This window comes from Littorina saxatilis, unplaced genomic scaffold (assembly GCF_037325665.1).
Source record: "Littorina saxatilis isolate snail1 unplaced genomic scaffold, US_GU_Lsax_2.0 scaffold_1199, whole genome shotgun sequence".
Classification (NCBI taxonomy): domain Eukaryota; kingdom Metazoa; phylum Mollusca; class Gastropoda; order Littorinimorpha; family Littorinidae; genus Littorina; species Littorina saxatilis.
Genome location: NW_027129351.1, coordinates 10,477 through 28,641, shown reverse-complemented (window position 1 = coordinate 28,641; position 18,165 = coordinate 10,477). Strand labels below are relative to the sequence as shown.

Sequence of the window (18,165 nt, the reverse complement as noted above, 5' to 3'; positions counted from 1 at the left end):
GTTATGAGTTATGAGTTATGGTGGTGGTGGTGGTGTTGGTGGGGAATGAAACAGGAGAGTGGTACAGATGGAAAGAGGGAAAGAGAGAGAACGCAGTATATTTTACCCTACTCCCCCCCCCCCCACCGCCACCCCCACCCACCCCCACACACACACACATACACACACACACACGCACACACACTGGTTGGCACACTTTATGTCCTGAAACGTTGAGCTCTCAAATACAAATGTGCTATTACAAAACGGAAGCAATAAAATTATTGAAAATGTTCACGAATGTGTTTAATTTATAGAACACATGAATTCGCAATGCATCATAAAAAAAAAAGTAAAATCAATTGTATTTCATACTTTCATACCATCGTACACTCTAAACTAATGTGTTCCAATGTGAACACACTTTTTGTAGCCAGTTGTGAACATTGTGAGAGATACTATATAATTCTACTTGCAAACGAAGCACACATTGTATACGCTATTTGACGGGCGCAGTGGCGTAGTGGATAATACATCGGCCTCCTAATCAGAAGGTCTGAGTTCAAATCCAGGTCGCGGCCGCCTGGTGGGTTAAGGGTGGAGCTTTTTCCGATCTCCCAGGTCAACTGATGTGCAGACCTGGTAGTGCCTGACCCCCTTCGTGTATACACGCAAGCACAAGACCAAGTGAGCGGCACGGAAAAGATCCTGTTATCCGTGTTATCAGAGTTCGGTGGGTTATAAAAACACAAAAATACCCAGCATGCTTCCCCCGAAATCGGCGCACATTTGCTGCCTGAATGGCAAGAAGAAAGAAGAAGAAGAAGAAGAAGAAGAAGAAGAAGAAGAAGAAGAAGAAGAAGAAGAAGAAGAAGAAGAAGAAGAAGAAGAAGAAGAAGAAGAAGAAAGAAGAAAGAAGAAAGAAGGAAGAAAGAAGAAAGAAGAAAGAAGGAAGAAGGAAGAAGAAGAAGAAGAAGAACAAGAAGAAGAAGAAGAAGAAGAAGAAGAAGAAGAAGAAGAAGAAGAAGAAGAAGAAGAAGAAGAAGAAGAAGAAGAAGAAGAAGAAGAAGAAGAAGAAGAAGAACAAGAACAAGAAGAAGAAGAACAAGAACAAGAAGAACAACAAGAACAAGAAGAAGAAGAAGAAGAAGAAGAAGAAGAAGAAGAAGAAGAAGAAGAAGAAGAAGAAGAAGAAGAAGAAGAAGAAGAAGAAGAAGAAGAAGAAGAAGAAGAAGAAGAAGAAGAAGAAGAAGAAGAAGAAGAAAAAGAAATATACGCTGTTAAGTGTTTACCATGTGTGCTTGCTGCAGCCCACACAGCATAAACAGACAGAGACAAATCACGTTGTGGAGACATACATGCTTACATGACGTGTACAAAAAGTGTCAATCTTATCCTGACAGTTGATGATCCAGTCAGTGTATGGTGTCAATGAATTCGTGTTTTTCTCTCGCTTATTCCAAAACGTGTCACTCAAAAGCTCAAAAGAAATGCGCATTTTGTTGAATTAAATGTGCAATTCATTCTGCATGCATGCATGAAATTCAAACATATATGTCAAAGATACATGACGGCATTTATTAATCATGCTTTTATGGGATGACATCATGACCACTTTTTGTCTTGTTTATATTTTCTAACTTTTCCTTCTATCTTTCCTTTATTTCTATCCTTTTCTTTCTTTCCTATTCTTTCTTTCTTTTTACATTTAGTCAAGTTTTGACTAAATGTTTTAATGTAGAGGGGGGAATCGAGACGAGGGTCGTGGTGTATGTGTGTCTGTGTGTGTGTCTGTGTGTGTGTCTGTGTGTGTGTGTCTGTGTGTGTGTGTGTAGAGCGATTCACAGAAAACTACTGGACCGATCTTCATGAAACTTGACATGAGAGATCCTGAGTATGGCATCTCCAAAAAAAAGTATTTTGGTCAAGTAATCTTTGACGAAGCCGGGACTTTGGTATTGCATTTCAGCTTGGAGGCTTAAAAATTACTTAATGAGTTTGCTCATTAAAGTTGTCTTTAAAATCGATTTTTCGTAAACAGATGGACTGGGTGGCCGAGTGGTAACGCACTTGCGCTCGGAAGCGAGAGGTTGCGAGTTCGACCCTGGGTCAGGGCGTTAGCAATTTTCTCCCCCCTTTCCAACCTAGGTGGTGGGTTCAAGTGCAAGTCTTTCGGATGAGACGAAAAACCGAGGTCCCTTCGTGTACACTACATTGGGGTGTGCACGTTAAAGATCCCACGATTTACAAAAGGGTCTTTCCTGGCAAAATTGTACAGGCATAGATAAAAATGTCCACCAAAATACCCGTGTGACTTGGAATAATAGGCCGTGAAAAGTAGGATATGCGCCGAAATGGCTGCGATCTGCTGGCCGATGTGAATGCGTGATGTATTGTGTAAAAAAAAATTCCATCTCACACGGCATAAATAAATCCCTGCGCCTTGAATATGTGCGCGATATAAATTGCATAAAAAAATCAAAAAAATTAAAATCCCTGCGCTTAGAACTGTACCCACGGAATGCGCGCGATATAAGCCTCATATTGATTGGTTGATTGATTGATTTAAATTGATTGCATCGTATTCTTCATCACATTCTGAATCTAAAAATATATACATATGTTATGTTTATTCTTAAAATGTGATCCCAATTAACGAAAATAGATTAATTACTCTTACGATCAAAATTTAAGAAATCGATCCAAAAATGATTTCAACTTATTCTTTATCATTTCCTGATTCCAAAAACGTATAGATATGATAGGCTGAATTCAAAACAAGCTCAGAAAGTTAACACGAATACAGAAAAGCGCGCTTTCCTACTTCGCACAATACGCTACCGTGCTATTCTGGCGTGTCAATTTCACTGCGTTTTTCACGTGGGAGGTGAGCGATTTCCTTCTCGCGGGGATTCACGAAGCTGTTCTGTCTTGGTGAAAAAAATACAGTGCGTTCAGTTTCATTCCGTGAGTTCGACAGCTTGACTAAATGTAGTAATTTCGCCTTACGCGACTTGTTTCTTTGTTACATTTAGTCAAGTTTTGACTAAATGTTTTAACATAGAGGGGGAATCGAGACGAGGGTCATGGTGTATGTGTGTGTGTGTGTGTGTGTGTGTGTGTGTGTGTGTGTGTGTGTGAGTGTGTGTGTGTGCGCGCGCGCGTGTTTGTGTGTGTGTGTGTGTGTGTGTGTGTGTGTGTGTGTGTGTCTGTGTCTGTGTCTGTGTGTGTGTGTGTGTGTCTGTGTCTGTGTGTAGAGCGATTCAGAGTAAACTACTGGACCGATCTTTATGAAATTTCACATGAGATTTCCTGGGAATGATATCCCCGGACGTTGTTTTCATTTGTACGATAAATGTCTTTGATGACGTCATATCCGGCTTTTTGTAAAAGTTGAGGCGGCACTGTCACACCCTCATTTTTCAATGAAATGTATTGAAATTTTGGCCAAGCGATCTTCGACGAAGGCCGGACTTTGGTATTGTATTTCAGCTTGGAGGCTTAACAAATAATTAATGACTTTGGTCATCAACAATCTGAAAATTGTAATTAAAATAATTCTTTTATAAAACGATCCAAAAACAATTTTATTTTATTTTTCATCATTTTCTGATTCCAAAAACATATACATATGTTATATTCGGATTAAAAACAAGCTCTAACAATTAAAAATATGAAAATTATGATTACAATTACATTTCCTAAATTGATTTAAAAACAATTTCATCGTATTCCTTGTCGGTTCCTGATTCCAAAAACATATAGATATGATATGTTTGGATTAAAAACAATCTCAGAAAGTTAAAAAGAATAGAGATACAGAAAAGCGTGCTATCCTGCTCAGCGCAACCACTACTGCGCTATTCTGGATTGTCAATTTCACTGCCTTTGCCACGAGTGGTGGACTGACGATGCTACGAGTATACGGTCTTGCTGAAAAAATGCAGTGCGTTCAGTTTCATTCTGTGAGTTCGACAGCTTGACTAAATGTTGTATTATCGCCTTACGCGACTTGTTTGTTTGTTTGTTTGTTTGTTTGTTTGTTTGTTTGTTTGTTTGTCTTTCTACAGATACTAAACTTATCTTCGATAGCGTTACTGATGGTCAGTCTCTGGTGAGAATCAGACCAACTTACGGGAGAGAAAATAATGTACTCATGTTCAGTCTTGAATTGAAACTTTTGTCAGTATGTCTGTGTGTGTCTTTGATTGTTTTAATTTGTTGTTGTTGTTGCGTGTGAAGCAGTTCTCGTTTGCGGTGTAGACAACCATTCACGCTTGTTTACGGTTATACCTTCGTGAGTATGTTAATTATTTGTAATGTATTCAGGCGTCTTCTTCGCGGGTTTCACCCATTTTACTGCACTCCTGACATGTGAGAGACATGTCCGCTTTTCAAAAAAATAAAGAAAAAAAAAGAGAGAGAGAAAAAAAATTTAAGGCACATATTTTGTGTGATTTTGACTCATCTGACGCGTGTTTCTTTCAGGCGAGATATTCTTTCGGCAAGTCACTCGCGAAGCTAGGAGGCGAGAGTGTCTATGAAACGGTTTAATGGCTAGCTACGCAAGAATTAAACACCATTGGTTGATACCGAAAAGGTCGTCTGCACTGGCCGGTCAAAAACCATGGACAGCCAATCGGATGGGCAGCTGCGTGGCCGCCATGTTTTCTCGCCAAGCGAGCAAGCCCGAAGCTACCAAGCGTTCGAGGCGAGAATTCTAGCGTCACTCGCGGCGAGATGTGCCCAAGAAACGGTACTTCCTCCCCCCACTCGCCAATCTCGCCTATTCTCGCCAGTAAAAAACAGGGGATTTGTCAGGCTTTTGCAAAGGAAGATACCATCCCTCCTCTTGGACACTTACCAACAATCAACAGCCGCTTGGCACTTTCTCAGCAGAGACGGATTTTTGTTGACAGAAAAACTTCTCAAGGACAATGTGTAAAATTAATTCATGAACAAATTATTAGCATCTACGGGTAGCAGTCACGATGTTGATTTTTGGTATGTGTACAAGTGGAGGGATGTTCTTATCCCTTCGAAATGGGCGGGAAGGACTGTGCCTTTTAACATAAAAACGCTGATAAGCTAAGTCTTTGCCCGCCCTGCCCCGCCCCCTTCCACCCCCCCCCCCCCTCTCCCACCGACTCCCACCTCTACCTTCGCCTAAAATCAAAAACATGAACCTGGCCCGGTGAAAAAAAGAGAATGAAAACTGACTGTAGCGTAAATGGTAAACACCTAAATACGCTCGTGACAACCTAAGCCTTTTGTACAAACTGAAAGGGTAACATTAACAGGAAGAATGTTGATTAATTAGTTGCTATAATTAATTCCGTTTGTCCCCCACGCCCATTAATGAAGTCAGTGGTGCAATGTATTTGTGTGTCACATGTGCCTAAAATTACGTGGTATTTGAGTGACAGTTAAAAACGGTTTACGTACTGAGAAAAGATAATTCAGTTTTGAAAACCGCGGCAAAAAAATTCACGTACACGCACGCGCGTAGGCACGGACACAAACACAGTAAAACTCTAAAAACACACTTATAAGTTTATCCTACATACGTGAGAGAGACACCCGTGAGATAATAATCGTTCAAATCACACGTGTGTGTATCATGTAAATGAGGTCATGTCAAGCAAGTCTGGCAGGGACCTGTTTTTCCACTGCTCATGATGCCAAAGTCACCGAGACAAACGTCATTATAGAAAAAATAATTGCGCTCGCTAATTACCCTCGATGAATTTTTTGAACTAACACGTCACGCCACACTTTCAGAGTGACGTTTCTTTGCTTTGACGTAATAGATTGCACGAGGCTTTAGAAGAGATCGAGGTTCCAAAACAAGCGTCTTCAATTTAGCTGCCTCGAATGCAGGACATTTTCAGTAAAATACATGTAAGTACAGTATGTAGGATAAACAGAATACTACATGGCTTGCTGTGTCGTACCAGATTTACACTCGTTGCTTTTTTAAATAGTGAACAGCTCGCTTTCGCTCGCAGTTCAATATTTTAAAAAACAACTCGTGTAAATCTGGTACGACACAGCAAGCCATGTAGTATTCTCTATTTATCTTGTTGTGCTCCTTTGTGATATGATGAACTCCGTGGCTCTGTTATTTGAGAAAAACACTGTTTAAACCAAACACACACACACACACACACACACACACACACACACACACACACACACACACACACACACATACACACACACATACACACACACACACACACACACACACACGCACATATGTTTACACACTCTGTCCTATTCTACTATCGTGCTTTTGGAATTGTTGGAAAATTTCAGGTAGTCTTTTGACGCCATCTTTCTCGGAACGGCAGTACCAACACTGTCGACAGTAACGTTTTCGGTAATTTGAATAAAATGTAGGTGTACATGTTTAGCTGACTGCCGACGCAAAACGACATCCCTGCAATCAAACAACCGAGCAACCAACCTATCGACCAATCAACCAACCAAACATACATCAGGCCAAAATTCAAAGTTTTGATACATTTGGCCTTACATACAAATCTGAACTCTCACTCTATGCACACACATGTTGACGTGCGCATCTGTGCATGCATGCTTAAAGCCGTTTGGCTCATAACCATTACACGCGTACAAAAATGATTAATACACGTGTAATAAATGATTAATACACGCGTAATTAATTATTAATACACGTGTAATAAATTATTAATACACGTGTAATAAATGATAAATACACGTGTAATATAGAGCTTAAACAATGACCACGAGTTGATTACTGGAAAATAAACCACGAGTGGGTATTTGCAGCCGCTTGGTAATTCACGAGTGTTTAAGCTATTTATACAACGACCAACACGGGTCGAACATGCAGTCATGCAGACGACATTTTGTAGGCAATTTCATTTCAGCCTAATCACTCAGAGTGTCAAATGCGCGTCATTCAAATAGTCCCTATTCTTTTACTTTATTCTTAGTCTCCGACTCGTCGGCATTATACTTGTCTCGTCTAAATATCGGACCCCATTGCTACGATTAAAACACAATAGCGTTTATATAGCTATTCTGACATTACATTCTGTGTTAAAGGTCCTCGTCTACATTTTCTGACAGAAATTGAGATTTGACCGCTAAAATGTTTAATCCATTCACTAACACTTTCAAAAAAACACCCCCCTCCGATCAGAAAGGACGGAGCAAGTGTAGCCGTTTGAAAATTCATTGATGTATTCCATTGTAGTAGGATATCCTTATTTGGAACATAATCGTAGTAGGATATCCTTATTTGGAACATAATGTAAAGCGGAAGTTTTCAAAGTGCTCAACCACCCAGAATTCCTAGCGGTGAGCAGCCGCTGGCTTGACGAAAGTTCTCTGGTAAGTTCTTTTTATCAATTATGCAATACATTCTTGTCGTATAAGACTTTTAAGTGGCTGCAAACAAGGCTTCATTATGCAACAAAACAGTTTCAAGCAATGTGTTTGCTCTGTTCACGTACTGTGTTCGTCATTCGTAGATTTTAAATCTTAGCCGAGTTGACGCATTTCAGGGAACCTCTCAAAAGTCAGATTTACGCTTTCAGCATTGCACATCACGGTACTTTGTTTTATGGCGGTTTACAAAGAGGCTCTGCTTAATGATTCGGTTCAGGAATTAAGGAGTCATCATAAAAATAAAGCAAAAGCATAGGTCTAACGCTAACTGAATGTTTCGCCGAGAGGCACAGTTCCGGCCGACACAGTGACACACGTACACTGACAATGAAATCTAAAACGCTTGCAATCGATCTAAATTTGTATTTCTGCACACACAAAACATTTCGACTACAAAATAAGGATCGGAATAAAAAAAAAAAGGTCTTTTCCAACAAGAGTCCTTGATTTGTGTGCTTTCATTTATAATGAGTTTACGCCGGTAGACTACTACCCGCAACATCGATGTCAGAATCGCCATTGATTTTCCTGCAAGACTGACTAACAACTACAGATCTAACTGAATCAGTTGAATCAGAGATCTAGATTCTCCGGTCGAATCTTAGAATGCAGCTGGTTTTTATTTTTGTATTTCTTAGGTCTATATGTGTGTGCCGTATGTGTGTAAAATGTGCGTGTGCGTGCGTATGTCTGTAGAGTAGATGTGTGCGTTTGTGCGTGCATGTGTGTGTACGTAGATGCGTGCGTGCGTGCGTCAGTGTGTGTGTGTGTGACATTCACGTGGTAGTACGAGTGATTGAGTGAATCGGAGTATCTGTACGTGTTTGTTTTCTTATACCTGATCATGTTTTCTTATACCTGATCATGTTTTAGACGATTCATGTATGCATTTATAGTTCTTAAAAATGCCAAACGTGTAACTCATTATACATTTGCCCCTTATGGCATAAATAAACTAACACTGTACTGTATTGCATGGTAGGTATAAGCCACGTATTTTATTCAGTTATGATTCATGTCCGTCAAGTATAACCGTTTGTCCATGTCTTTTAACAGTTTTGTTTTGTTGTTTCTTTTTTTTTCTGCAAAAGCTGTCCATTTCGATACTCAGGTCGAACAAAGTACGCTTATCTCATGTCTCAACTCTGAGCTAAACATCGTCTCCACCGGTCAGAAGAGGCAGGGCAGGGCCAGCAGGTGCGGCAGTGTTACATTGTTTGTCAGCGCAATCGGGAATCAAGGACACAGAGTCCGCATGCGGACAGCAACTCAAGAAGCTGCCGCCAAGAGTTATCGGGAAGAAAGATCCAGTCTCTTAGTCTTACAGTGAGTTTGTGTAGTTACAAATGTAATGTTTGAAGATTTCTTCTCTCTGTTATTGCTTGCGTGCTTATGTTAATCTCAGTTATTCAAGTATGGGCTGTATATTGTAAATGCGTGTGTGTGCATATGAGAGAGAGAGAGAGAGAGAGAGAGAGAGAGAGAGAGAGAGAGAGAGAGAGAGAGAGAGAGAGAGGGGGGGGGGGGGGGCGGTGGTGACACACTATACTTCCGTTTGCTGTTTAAAAGGATACTTACAAAATCGACAATCCCATCAATCAGTCGAGACACAATTTATTAACAACAGAATGTTAATTATATACCAACTTAGTTAATGCATACACTCTTACATACGTATACATCTGAATGCATAAACACACACACAAACATGTACAAAGTACCCCCCCCCAAAAAAAAAAAAAAAACATGCCACCCATTAAAATGCTGATAACTCATGAATTACTTATGCAACTTACTTCAAATTTGGTGTACATTGGCCTGAGATATGGAATGATAATTCCACAAAGTTTCATGAATGCCGGTCAAGTGCGCATGGCTTATAATTATATCTATATGCCGCTGGTTTCATAATACTACATCTACTAAAACAGATAAAATGGATAAAAATTTGAATGCATCACATTATTTCATGACAATAGGACTTTTAACTGTGTTGGTCAGAACATGATTAACGAGATGACCGCGGGGGAGCTAGCTGGTCCTGTCCATTGCTGAGCGGCTCGCTCCCATCCCCGGTTTTGGGCATGGCCTGCAGAGGATCCTTCCCAGAGGAGCCTACTTCAAGTGCAGCCACATGTCCTTCCAGGTGTGTTTGTCATCACTACCAAGATAGGTGAAGGGAGGTTGATAACCACCCGTCAAAGACCTGTAATTACAAAAATAGTACTTAAAAATCTGAAACAGTTTCAAAACTGTTAGCACACTGCTGTTAATCGCCATAAGTTGTGCATGACTCGACTATGATGTGCCGTAATTATGCATTAAAATTATGATGAAAAAACAACAACCTGAAAAGTGATGGGCGTGTCAGGATAGGGCGGATAATCGTTATATGAAATCTTTAGAAATGTGTCCTGTTTCAGTTATTAATCTTTAAATGTTATAACAACATCCTGGAAATTCACTTCGTAATACAAAAGTAGAAATGGCCCAGTCAGGCTGATTTTTTGGCAAATACAGGTTGACCTTAAAAAAATGCAACCCTCAAAAATGTTAATAACTTCTACATCTGTTGACCAAATCACTTTATATTTGGGGGACATAAACTTAAGCCTATGCATGACCCTTCCACATCTTGGCAACTTTTTTTTTTTTGAAATAGCACAAAAGTCTGACCATTTGATCTACAAAATTGCCCCTTTGTGAAAGTGTCACGGTAGCTGAAGTTTATGTCACCCAAATATAAAGTGATTCGGTCAACAGATGTAGAAGTTATTAGCATTTTTGAGGGTTGCATTTTTGGGGGGTCACCTGTCACCCAGTCTTCTTCAAATTGGCAAAACAACACTGCTAGGCACAACAGCTGAAACAAATCAATTTGTGTGGGCAAAAAATGAGTTGTTCTTCAATTTGAGGTAATAAAAAATAAAAAAAAACAGGGTCACTCTTGCTCACACAATCAAATCTGCATCCAAATCAGTATGTGTTGTTCACATATCTTGTCTAACATGGACGCTATGGCATGCTGAGCGGTGTAGGTGTCAATACTCTCAGCAGGCATAAAAGGCAGTTTTGAAGCCATTTTAGCGGGTAATAAGACAAAGAATGGTACATTTGAGTAACTCGCAAACGCATTGCCTTCAAACTTTCGGAGATTTGTGTTAACACATGTCGTAAAGTACACACGAAATCTCAAGTCATGTGAGGTATTAGTTCTGCTGTTATGCGACATCCCAGAAAGAGTTTTAAAAATAAAGATGTACCCTGTCCGATTGAACAGAATTTTTTTTAGAATTAGCATGCATTTAGAAAAATGAAAGCTTCAATTTACCCTTAAATTTAATACAGTTTCACCAATGGCTGTTCAAAGTGCACTTGTTTAAACGCACACACACATTTTTGGAAAATGCTTTTTCAAGAGCCATTGATCAGTTAAGCGTGTTGGCAGTGAGCTTTGCTATGCGTAGGCCGACATTTGCGCTCAGCGCTCTGAATGAGTCAACTTCTTAAAAAAACTACTTTCGCGTTGAAATCCTCATACCACCCATGTCTGATAAAATATGTACATGAAATTTGAGTATGTGGCGCATCTGTCATTGTTCTTGAAGATTTCAAAAAATAAAATTTGTTCAATGATTCAGCAAAAACCTATCGTCAATTTAAGAACTGTTTCTGACATGACAAATAACAGCAGACCTAATGTCTCAAATTACTTGAAATTCCGAAAGTACTTTACAACATGTGTTAGCACAACTCTCCGAAAGTTTGAAGGCAACGCGTTAGCGAGTTACTGTTAACCCGTGGTTTGTAAAAATGTAAAAACATTTTACAAATCACGTCGAACCTAAAACCGCGATTTGTAAAAATGTAAAAATATCGCATTCCACAAAGTAATGCATGCCTTTTATTTTTATTAATTTTTCTTGTTTAGAGCCTCTACGCTGAGTGGTGGGGGTGGTTTTAGTTCCACATCCCATGTTGGTGCAATCCCATTTTGCCACCGTCCCATTTTTTGCCCCATCCCATTTTTGCGACATTTCACAAGCCAAGCGCGACATCCCATTTTGACACCATATCCCATTTGGCCGCCATGCCGTTTCACCGCATTCAATTTCGCCCCCATCCCATTGTCGCGACATTTCACAAGCCAAGCGTCATTTTACTACCGTGTCATAACAATAGCGCGACATCCCATTTTGACACCATCCCATTTGGCCGCCATCCCATTTTTTATTTATTCTTCTTGCCAAGCCTCACTATACTACTATACTGCGTTATTCAACTAGGAAGACATGGGGCCCGGGTAGCTCAGGTGGTAGAGCACTAGACTTGTGATCGAAAGGTCGCTGGTTCGAATCCGGGCCGGGACGGACACGGGTCAACTTTATGCGCAGACCCAGAGACGGTATCCATCTCCCACCCCCGTGTCACCACAATGGCACGTTAAAGATCTTGGTCATTCTACCATAAGTGCAGATGGCTGATACCACCTAAACACGCATACATCAAAAGCCGTGAGGGCGTAAAAACTCGAATCGTATAAACCAATTCATGTCCAATATAGGCAATTAAGACCTGACGGACAATAAGCCCCTTATAAAAAAAAGGAAGACATTCCGTTTACGCCAAATCCCATTTTTGCCACAATCCAAAATGTCACGAAATAGGGATGGCGGCGAAATGGGATGACGGCATGGCGACAAAATGGAATGTGGCGCTAGTGGTATGACACGGTGGTAAAATGACACTTGGCCTGTGAAATGTCGCGAAAATGGGATGGGGGCAAAATGGGATAACGGCAAAACGGGATTGCGCCAAAATGGGATGTGGAGCTAATGGTACATGATATGGTGGTAAAATGACACTTGGCCTAAGAAATGTCGCCAAAATGGGATGGGGCGAATTGGGATAACGGCGAAAGGGGACTAATAGATCCCTTGACTTTGGGGTAGTGCGACTCTGCTAGCTTTCCACTGGGAGGAAGCGACCGGAATTTCGCAACGATGGGACCTCCGAGTAATGAAAATAAAAATAAAAAATAAAAATCTTAAAATTAACAGTAACAGAGTCGCGCTACCCCAAAAGTCAAGGGATTTCGTATTCGTCCCTTGACTTTGGAGTTGACAAGAAAATATCGGGCGCAAAAACGTGATTTGTAAAAATGTTTACCGTGATTTGTACAATTTTTTTGTCTCATTACCCGCTAATGCGGCTTTAAAAACTGCCTTTTATGCTTGCTGAGAGGATTGACACCTACACCGCGCATGCCATAGCGTCCATGTTAGACAAGATATGTGAACAAAACTTACTGATTTGGATGCAAATTTGATTGTTTTGTCTAAGAACATGCTAAACATGTTTTGTTTTAGCAGTTCTGATTCGTTGTCAATTTTAACGCGGGAACCTTGATTTTGCGAATTTGATTTTGGGGTGTGTTTGTGTTGTAGGCTTCACTGTATCGACACTACGTCATGTAAACTCAATCTGTTTTCTGAATAAGTTAGGGGCATAAAAGGCCTTTCCAGTCATATAATTGGTTTTACGATAAACGGCCTCATCATAAAGATCTGCCCTCAAACGCATCTGTAAAGTTTTTTTATGACGAGTAGTGTAGAACAATCACCATCTTGCACATCTGATCGCAAGATTATGCATCCCCTAAAAATTCTGCTATGTCTCCGGCGCATCAGTATCTGTCCGAAGTGTTTGAAAACAACTAATTACAACACACACACCCCCCCTCCCAACCTCCACCACCACCCCCACCCCCCCTCCCAACCTCCACCACCCCCCCCCTTCCCACCTCCACCACCACCACCCCCCCTTCCCACCCAAGAAAAAAAAAGAAGAAAAGAATAAACACATTGATAAATACAAGGAGAAGGAAAGAATTAATTTACTTTTTTTTTCAATTGTTTTTGATAGGTCATCATTATCAGGCCGATGATTAAACCAAAGCTTAGTCACGGAAATGCATATATGGACTAAAAATGACGTGTTTTTTCTTGCAGGACAATGGCTTGGACACTTATGGCTTCATCCTGAATCGGCAGAGCAGCGATGTATTCTTACATGGATGCCATGGACGCCTTCCACCTAGCGGGCACACAGATGGTTCACAAATCTACCCACTTGTATATTGCATACCTACCCCCTCACTCTCAACCATTGCTCCTTCAGTTCTGTAGTAAAACATAGAGCGATCATTTCTGAAAATATTGTAAGACATTAGCTTCTTTACTTCTGCAGCTGCATCAAAACACACACACACACACACACACACACACACACACACACACACACACACACACACACTTGATACCGATGCCACATTTCAAGTAATCGGGCTGCATGTATATTTGTTGTCTTCTGACACGGCTATGCATGCTAAAGTCCACAATCAGAATGGCAGGAGCTATTGGAAAACCCGTTTTCTTTTTTTTGCATTTTACAGTAAATACATTTTTGTCTTTGATCTTCAGGCTTCCATAACAGTTCTCTAAATGTCTTGAGAATACGCCTGAAACGTTACATGAACCAAAACAACAACCGAAAAACAAACGCTGTGCACAGGGAACACAAATATCGATGATAATCTGCTAATAATTTAGCAGGGAGTATCGGACATTATTTATTATTCTGAATAGATCAACATTCATATATGCATCAAGTGTACTAATTGATCCTGCTAAATAGTTGTATTTGTTTGTGACTGATGCACTTTTTATTCACTTTGCACATGTATCACGTAAGACAAATCAAGGGAGGTAATTTTGCTCGGATTAGATGGTTCCCTCCCCTGATAACAAAAGCACACAAATTAATTTTCCCCCCCTTCTCGTATGTGTTATTCAGACGTTTTGTTGGTTTTTGTTGAATATTGATGTGAAAGGTTCAGTCCTTCCCGAGTAAACTATTCGATTTACAGTCTCAGAACAGACCAGGCCTGAAAAGACCATCGCTAAACACATCAACTAATCAGCCTGGGTGCAGTTTGTGATTGTTTTTTATTGACTGATTTGTGAACGAACTCAAGCAGGAATCTGTGATGATAACACATCAAAATAAATTATCACTTTGCGCATGAAGCAGCCAGGTTGTCGAATCTAAGTCTTTGTTCATGTACAATCTTGTCTAAATCTGAGATGGTGAGCCAAAAGCTTTCATGGGAACGACTGTGCCTTTCTGTGTCTCTCAATTTTTACACCACTTGCTACTCATGATTGCATGACACTAAGAACAGGCAAGATGTGGATATCGTGGTTTTAATGATACATTCGGACATACAAATGGTTACCGCTGTTTTCTTAGATACGTGTGATCTCTCTTTTTCCCCTGGTCCTTTCTTTTTGATGTTATTTAGCCTGAAGTTTGTTGCAACTATTGGTCCGCTTGCATTTGTTGTTATAGTAATTGTGGATATGTTATTTAATTTGTCTGTGTTCCCTTATTATGTTGTCACTGTCAGCTTGATGAATAAAGGCTATGAGAAAAAAAAATGTTACCCTTCACTATTAGCTATTATACTAAATATTTCTGATACCTTGACCAAATACGATGTTTATTTTTGCGTGTTCTCGTTTTTTCAGAGCGAACACACACACACACACACACACACACACACACACACACACACACACACACACACACACACACACACACACACACACACAGACAGTCTCTCTCTCTCTCTCTCTCTCTCTCTCTGTCTTTCTCTCTCTCCCACCCACACACACACACACGTACACGTATACACACACACACACACACACACACAGTTTCAATGTTAAAAACTTGAAACAGTATCCCTGTAGCATCGATGAAGGTTGTGTACAGGAACATCATAAAAGCTTGCTTACAAACGGACTCGCTGTAATCGAATAAAACAGCTTTCGAATAAAATAGCTTACCGTTGCTTGCTCAAACTGCGGCTTCCTTGTCCACATTCCTGGCGCACAGATCTGCAATGTGCAACGTTACTGTTGAATACACACAATTTATGTTGAAGTCAGAGGGCACAGACAGACATATCCCCCCCCCCCCCCTACACACACACACACACACACACACACACGCGCGCGCGCGCGACTGCGTGAAGATGCACGTCACCTTATCATTTAATCACACAATGTAAAAACGTGGTGGTTAAAACTGAATAGTATCATGAATCTCTGAAGAGAATTTTTTTTTTCAACAGTCGTTCGTGTAAGGCACACGCAGATTGAATGTAGCTGAAGCCATACCGTAAAAACTAAGAACAGATCTATAAGATTCTAAAAAAAAATTGACATTTTAGTTCTATTTATTTGGATGAGCTTGATCTGTCCATAGATGACGAGTTAGCGACACCGTCTGTATAGATCTATGATCTGTCCGAAGTAGAATCGGCCACTGAAAATGCAACTCCCCCCTCCCTTTCCCACGACACACACCACGACACGACACTAGCTGAGAAAAGGAAAAAGTGTGGAGGAATACATAATGTAAAAACCAAATCTAAAAGTAAGCCCGGTTTAAGATTTCAAACCGCCTTTGAATATGAAATGTTCGGACGCGCCCTTTCAGCCTACAGTGAAATGGTAATCATGTACGTACAAGCTTTGTTTCAGAACTGTGAAACGTAATAACTAGGTTTGAATTCAAATATACAAGTAAAGTTAATGGAAGATCAAAGTAAAGGTTGGGTGTAATGTCAACAATTATACTTACATTCCGTTTCAGCATGCTCTTCCACAGGAAAAACTCCCAGGGCTTTGTCCTGCTTGCGATTTTGCCAAAAGTACTTTGAGCACACCCCCGACGTAACTTTCAATGAGCATCATAGTGTTTTTGCCACTTGCCGGTTGAATTTGGCGCCTCATTCCAACTTCGCTGCATCTCAGGGTTGTTTCTGGTCCCCCAAATGTACACATTCAGACCTATGCCGCCCTGATCGATCACAATTTTGCTTTTTACGTAACTGGCGCAAGATGGCAGACATCTTTGGACCATAAATGACTCTTTGCGCATGCGCCGCGAATAATTTGATTGGTCGGTATTTTTAGGCAGAGCACATGGTCTCAGAAAACAGAAAAGTAAACATTGGAAGCGTGAGTCACGCTCCCAAAAAATAGAAACTTTTTTTACATATATGTTTTTTTCTGTAACTTTTTGCCCCATGGTTCATTCATCATCTGAAATAACTTTTTAGCGAAATCTAACCATACGATTATTGGAAAAAAGTCAAAATGTAGACGACCACCTTTAAAATCATGTTTTTGTCAGCAGCAAGGACCAGAATGGTCCATGTCGTTGATTGCAGACGACGGTTCCCTTTCCGCATGAAGCCACGGAAATAACCGAACATTGAAAAACCCACGGACATGTATTACGGAGAAAACTCGGGATAACCGGATGTTTAGCATTACGTCAATATGCTAGGAATCCTATGACGTCATGACGTATCATACTTGCCTACGTAGATTGTATACATGTTCGAAAGTCTGACTGTTGTGAATTCGCGTGGTGAAGACTGCGGTAAATCTGTAGATGATAAGAGAACAAGGATTGTCTCAGAAGAAACGACTAAATGTTTCAGACCGGTAACTTCATTTCAACATTGCACTATATAATGGACGTTCTATGTGACAGGAGAGTTTGCTGATTTTGTGTTAAACATTGGAGAGATCGTCTGCTAGAATCAGAGATAGGTCGCTTCAGATTGCAGCTTCTGGAAATTTGCAAGGTTTGTTGCCTGTTAAAGAACTGGATTTTACACGTAATGTATGTCATGTACAGTAAGCAACAACAAAAACACACACAAAGCAAATGGCATTGTCTGTCGACTAGGCATACACGTCAGCCATTGTTGTTACAGTTTTGAGTCAACATTATACGTATTCTTCCGCAACAGGGTCCAATCGTCTGGGTTTCAAATGTTCTAAAAATAAATTCTAGTGTTGATTATTTTTTAGCCCTCTTTATTCTTACTTCGAATAATCCACGTGTGATTTTTGGGTTTAATCAAAGTAGTTCGTTCTAATTTCTCACTTGTCTAAAAATAATCAACTAGATTTAATCCACCCCTCAGTTGCATTGCAGGAGTTGTATAAAAATGATTAATGCACGTGTAATAAATGATTAATACACGTGTAATAAATAATTCATACACGTGTAAGAAATGATTAAATACACGTGTAATAAATATTTCATGCACGTGTAAGAAACGATTAAATACACGTGTAATAAATATTTCATGCACGTGTAAGAAATGATTAAATACACGTAGTAAATGATTAAATACACCTGTCATAAAATAAAACTTGAATCGGAAAATAATTATACGACTTGCAAAGCAGCAACTATCGTCTATACTACTTCCGGTTCGCGCGCGATTGATCTCTTAAAATGGCGACGCCGCTAGAGGGGATTTTTTTGGATCAGACCCACCAAAAGGTGAACCATTGCATCAATTTGTTGCAGTCTGGTAATGAACCAGAAGAAGTTTGCGATGTTTTTCATGTGGATTCCCAGTCCGAGTTTTTTTAGTCGCTTAACCACGTGACTGCTGCATTTTAAACGCTTGTAAGAAATCAACTCAACTCAACTCAACTCAAATTTATTAATCTTGATTCTTATACGTGTAATAGATAATTAATACACGTGTAATAAATGATAAATACACGTGCAATAAATAATTCATACACGTGTAACAAATGATGAAATACACGTGTAATAAATATTTCATGGACGTGTAAGAAATGATTAAAT

At 40.0% G+C, this 18,165-nt stretch overlaps 1 long non-coding RNA gene across 1 annotated transcript; it reads right to left on the bottom strand.

Annotated features, from left to right (window-relative positions):
* Positions 1 to 9,482: 9,482 nt before the first annotated feature.
* Positions 9,483 to 16,430, bottom strand: LOC138957627 (uncharacterized). The gene is made up of 3 exons (XR_011453101.1): positions 16,126 to 16,430; positions 15,327 to 15,377; positions 9,483 to 9,622 (listed from the first exon to the last, which is right to left on the bottom strand). It is a non-coding gene; the product is annotated as an uncharacterized lncRNA (long non-coding RNA).
* Positions 16,431 to 18,165: the final 1,735 nt, after the last annotated feature.